Consider the following 6,000-nt stretch of genomic DNA (forward strand, 5'->3'; position numbering starts at 1 on the left):
ATAATATTATAAAGTATAAGGGTTGAATTTTAACTTTTAAAATTCTAAGGGCTAACTTGGAATTAAAGTATTCATAAGAGAAAACTTTACAAATTCCAAAACTTGAGGGCAAGTTTTGAAACTATTCAAAACTAATTAATTCCATAACTTATGTGTTTAAAGTAGTTTTAATTCAAAAACTCTTCAAGTTCCATAACTTAAGGACAAGTTATGGAAGACTTTAAACCAATAAAATAATTAACTTTTTCTTTATTTTATAACTTATGGAATTAACTAAGGTCACACCTTTTGTTTTTTTATTATTATTTAATGAAGAGACACTTGGTCCTCCATAAGTTGAGGACAAATTATGGAGTCATAACACCATTTAATTAGAACTAGACCCTTCATTTTGTAACCTTTGCCAACTTTTATGAGTTTTATGAAACTTAAATGTGACTTTTCATATAACTTGAGGACAAGTTACAAAAACAAATTTTAGAATCAACTCTTAGATTAATTTGGATTGAAAACAACTATTTCACTAAACTTTTTTATTAATCTAAGCAACTCATAAGAACAAGATAATTCAAATCAAACTTTTTCATGTAATTAGTCTAAACCTTAAACTAATACAAAAAATGAATCTATTGACAATTATCTTTGAAATTGGATTAGCATGAACATTACCACATCAAAAACAAGTTTATAAGTCCAAAAACATCTTAGGGTAATGTTCCTAGACCAATTCCAGCCAAAAATAGTCGAATTTATGTTGTCTGGGGTCCAAGTCGTCGAGTGCACGAACCAACTCGGCGAGTTGGATGCTTTTTGCCTTGGACTCGGCGAGACTGTTGCGCAGACAGCATCAAAACTCTATTTTTCAGCTCCATTTGCAAGTATAACAAGAAAACAAGCCTAGGCTCTGATACCACTGTTGGGTTATGAGCATTCTAACACTCCTAAGTGTACATGCAACCCTAAATACCTTGGATCTATGTTTTCTCTATTATACATACAAATATGAACATCCAAGGTATTATCCTAATCTAGCATATAAAATAATGAATATAACAAGATAGAATACATACCTCTTTCATGTAGAAAGTCTTCATGAAGCTTGAGTGCCAAGTGCCCCAAGTGTGACACCTCAAATGGTTCACACAACACCAAATACACTTGGAATAACTTGAGAGAATTCTACACTTCATGAAAATCGGCTAGCCGTCTCTAGAATGATACTAGTGACCGATTTTGTCAAGAATAAGATCTTTATATAGTGTTACAATTAGGGTAAACCCTAATTGTCATGAATTTCCATTTCCTTGGATCCATGGGTTCAAATACACCATGGAGCATCCATGGACCATCCTATGGGTTTTAGCCCAACTTGATTATCCATGGAGCATTAGCCCACTATACAAGTATGGATGATTTACACAATCAACCCATATATTTAATTAGACTTTTTTGATCACTTAATTAATCCTAGATTAATTCTTAATCAATAATAATTATATAATCTTATTATTCTTATTATTAATATACTAGAACTTATAATATATTAATAACCATAAGTGTCTTATTTCTCTCATTATAGTCTATCAAAGTGCATGATGTCGTCCAACCCAAATGGACCATGCCGGGTCGGGTCAAGTCTTACCAATTATAGTTATGGACTTAGACATTAATCCAACAAAAGGATCATATATTCCTCCATTCTATATATTATATGGACATGAGACATGGATTATAATCATTCTCTATGTCTATCTGTTGTTTCCCGATTTTTGATTTATGACGACCGACTAATTGAACAAATCAGATCAGTCCACACTTGGCCAAGCACTTAGGGGTGTCATCACTAAATCATCGAGGGGCCCACATATATCACTTTTATCCACATAGGGTAAAAGGAACGGATAAACTTCAACGAAAATGCTTGCTTGTACTTACTCATCGAATTACACGCAACAATATGTTTTATAACAACCAAGTTACTAGTGCGTTTACATATGCTAATGTGAAACCGACACATAACTACAACTCATATGTCTCGGTTTCAAGAATATAAGATATTATTGTCTCACAATCACTCGTGATAAAACCCATGAATTAATTCATATGAGCGTGGATTGAATCCAATACTTGAATCTTATTCCATGAGTACTCATGAACATTGTAGCAAACTTATGTTAAGACCAAAACATCTCTACAGACCCATTCATGACAGTGTTGCCTCAATACCTACTTCCGAAGTATGATCGATTGTGGATGGTTTGAATAACTTAGTTATTCAGGAAATCAAAACATGCAAAGTGAAACACAAGAATAATACTAATCCTATATAGACCCAAAAATTTTGAGTGTCATATTGATTACTCATTATTCATTGTATAATGTTTCAATTTATCAACTTAACAATTGAACTAAAACAATAGCTATGCCATGCTCCAAGCATGCACACTATGTTTGTCTATGGTCTTGACTTTGTGAACTAGATCAATTAAAAACATTTCAATGATGCTCATTTCACAATTCCAAATCTTTATTGCAAGTGTAAGAATTCCAAATTCTTGTCACTGCTAGAAAGTGTTATATTCTAAACTATCATGCAATGATTCTTTTGTAATGTCTAGGTACCAAAAGTCAGAGAGACTTAACCAACGGTATTACAAAATATTCCTTTGGAGATTGTTACAAGACAATTCCATGGAATTGAAGTCTCAATCAAAGTACATTCCTTTGAACATCCTTCTTGCATAAAAGTTTGTAGCTTTCTCATCTATTCTTCAACCCCCAATATGGAAACATTCCATATTTGTCATATGACAACTCGTTATTAATAGACTCCTATCTATTCATAATAATGCCAATATGGTCGATCCATTACTATACTTCACATGGTCCTAAAGCGACGAATCCTTGGCAAACCTTAGATTATCCTTAACAGTTGTTTAACCACTTTAGCCATACCCGGTTCTATTCCTTTTTCCCCCTTAATTCCCTAGGCATTTGGAAAATTAAAACACGAGAATATTATAGCATATGCAATCGATCCTATACCCGAAGCATATGGGACACGATTCATAGTGTCTAACATAAAGACACGATACTTGATCGGTCTTTTGCTATAATACTATATTTTTCATGTTCCCATAATTCGAATTATGAAGAGGGATGTCGTAATCATCATCAAATTTTTTAGAATGGAATTAAAATTTCCATATATAGAATTTCCTTATGTTGAACCATTCCAACATAGTATTCATATATATTTGACTAAATTTGATTAAAAACCCAATCTAAGCTTTTAGATTTGAAATGAAGTATAAATTCCTCTCCTTAATTATAGCACAACAACTTTTCAAACCTTACATCTTTGAAAATTGAAAATTTAGTTTTCTATAATTAACATTGCCAACTTGCAACACTTTTCATAATAATTATGCTCCCACTAGCATAATAATTACTATCTTACTAGCATAGCACTTATGATCCCACTAGCTTTGACAAGTATTCAGAAATCAGCTGGACTTCTAGAAATAAAAACTTATTGACTTTATTACCAAAGTTCAGATTTTCGATACGAGATGCTTTGTTTAGACTTTATCTAGGCTTCTAAAATCCATACACTTTTCCTTAGATAGCTCACATGTGTGTCTAAACAATTTTAGAACTTATAGTTATAAGTCTCAAATGTTTAGACCTTTGCCATTTCTCACAATTCGAACTATGAACAGGGATGTCATAATCATAATCGAATTTGAGAATGCAAATATCACAATTGCTAACTATTAAAATCTACTTAGTGAAAGAGTTTCTTCACAATAATTTTCATGAATTGGAGAGAAACCTTATGACAATTAGATTTTATGGTATATGTGTTACTATCCATGTGAATTTGTCATAACCATAATCACAAGACATGGTTTGTGACAAATCCAAGCCCATATGGACTGAACTTGTTCAATCTTAATTTCTTGCCACTTGGCAGCACAAGGGCCTACCATTGCTTCCAAGTTGTTATGCAAATAACTAACAACTCACAAAATTCACATGCATAGTCAATTGAACTGGAACGGGCACCGGAACAAGAATATGTGAACACAATAGGTTACAAAGCTCAAGTCGTGTGCTAGTGATTAACAATAGCTTTACTCTTAATTAGCTCTTGAAACTTTCAAGATCTTTAAGACTCCCACTTACCTCTTGACATAACCATTCCTTGACAAACAAATATTCAAGAGTCAGTGTGGATTCTGATCAAGAATAACACTTCACACAATTGGCCTTAGTTGGTCTTTGTCCTTACCAAGACATCACAACTTACCAATTTCGAATGTACATGTAACACCCCATTTATTTAATAAATAAATACACGAATTCATGAATAGTAAACCTAAAATTTATAATTATATAGCAATGTGCTGGTTTTAGGAAGCCAAATGCCATAAGCTGGATTACTCGGGAGTCAAAGTATAAATTCGAGATTTATTTTGTAAAGATTTTAGAAGACAGGGGGATGTTTGGAAAGTATTAGACCTAATATGGAAGGATTTATGAAAAACAAGGCCTAAAGAATTAATTATGGACCTCATTTGAAAATAATTGTAGTGGAGGGGCTGCATGGTAATTATGAGGACTTAAGTTGAGAGGTTTTTGGTTGGCTGGGGTTAAAAATGTAAAATTAGGACTTCAATTGTAAAGGATTCAGGAGGCAAGGTTGAAATGGTAAATTTTGGATCATAGTTAAAAAGAAATGTATAATGTGGGACCATTTCTGCCATTATGGCAATGACTTTAGTAGGGCATTGAGTATAAAGACCTTAGGAACCATAACCCTAAAAGGAAGTTGCAGCCGCCATCTCCATGCATCCTTATGCCTCCTTCACTGGTGCTACCTCTCCACCTTGTCCCTCCAGCCGTCATACCTGCATAACCGCCGATGAGAGCCATCCAGCCCGTAGTTGTTCCCGTCGCCGGTAAAGACCACCACCCCACTGCCGCTTTGTGTCGATAGCCGCTGTTCGTGTTGCTGTCGTCCGCTGCAGGCGTAAATGTGGCTGCCAAACGACAGCTAATTCCATCCTATGGCACTGCCGTCAATGGGCGACTTCAGCCATCCGATCCTGATGTTCCTTCTGCCGTCGCGCCATGCCTGATGAAGACGGTGCCGCCAATGGTTAGGGTGCTATGGTCGCCTCTTAGTCCCGTTGCCCACCCTCTTAACCTATTCTTCCCTGTTAGCATTGTTGCTTCCATCTCCGAAGAAGACAAGGGTGCCGCCGGACTCTAGACTTATGTTGTTGTTGTTACCGCCAGGAATGCTCTTTGGCCACCGTCTGCTACCTGTTTCCGACACCACCAGCCATCATGGAAGGTGGCTGTGTGTGTGTTTCACTTCGTGTTTAGGTGTGTGCGGTTGTATCTCCACCATTAGTATATGTGTTTGGGTATTTTGTTTAGCCGAAGTTCTCGGAAAAGCCGCCGCCACCACCGAATGGTGGAGGCTGCCACCACCGGCCACCACTAGGTGGTTATGTGTGTGTGTGTGTTTATTTTGGAAATATGCATTGTAAATTGTAACAAAAATGGAATAATGAGAAAGAAACCGTAACAACCACCGTTGGGTGGTGGTTGCCGCCACCGGCCGCCGTGTCGGGTGGCAGTGTACCTTGTTTGGATTGTGACTTGTTTGGATGTTTGGACAAAGGGACTAAAACCCTAATGGGCCTAATAAACCCTAATGGGCCCAATACAGCTCTAATTGACATAAAAGCCCAAAGATGTGACTAATGGGCCTAGTGAAACCCTAATAGGCCTAATGAACCTTAATTGATCAAAAGACCTAGCTATTGGGCCTATTGGGCTAAGATGAGTTTGGAAACTCTAATTAGGGTTTAGAAAACCCTAATATTGGATTTATGGGCTTGGACCTATTGGGACACACATTTGGGCCATTTGAATGGAATTGTGTAATAGCCCGACTTCATATACCTAGTAGAGTGATGGACTTAA

This window comes from Lactuca sativa, chromosome 1, assembly GCF_002870075.4.
Source record: "Lactuca sativa cultivar Salinas chromosome 1, Lsat_Salinas_v11, whole genome shotgun sequence".
Classification (NCBI taxonomy): domain Eukaryota; kingdom Viridiplantae; phylum Streptophyta; class Magnoliopsida; order Asterales; family Asteraceae; genus Lactuca; species Lactuca sativa.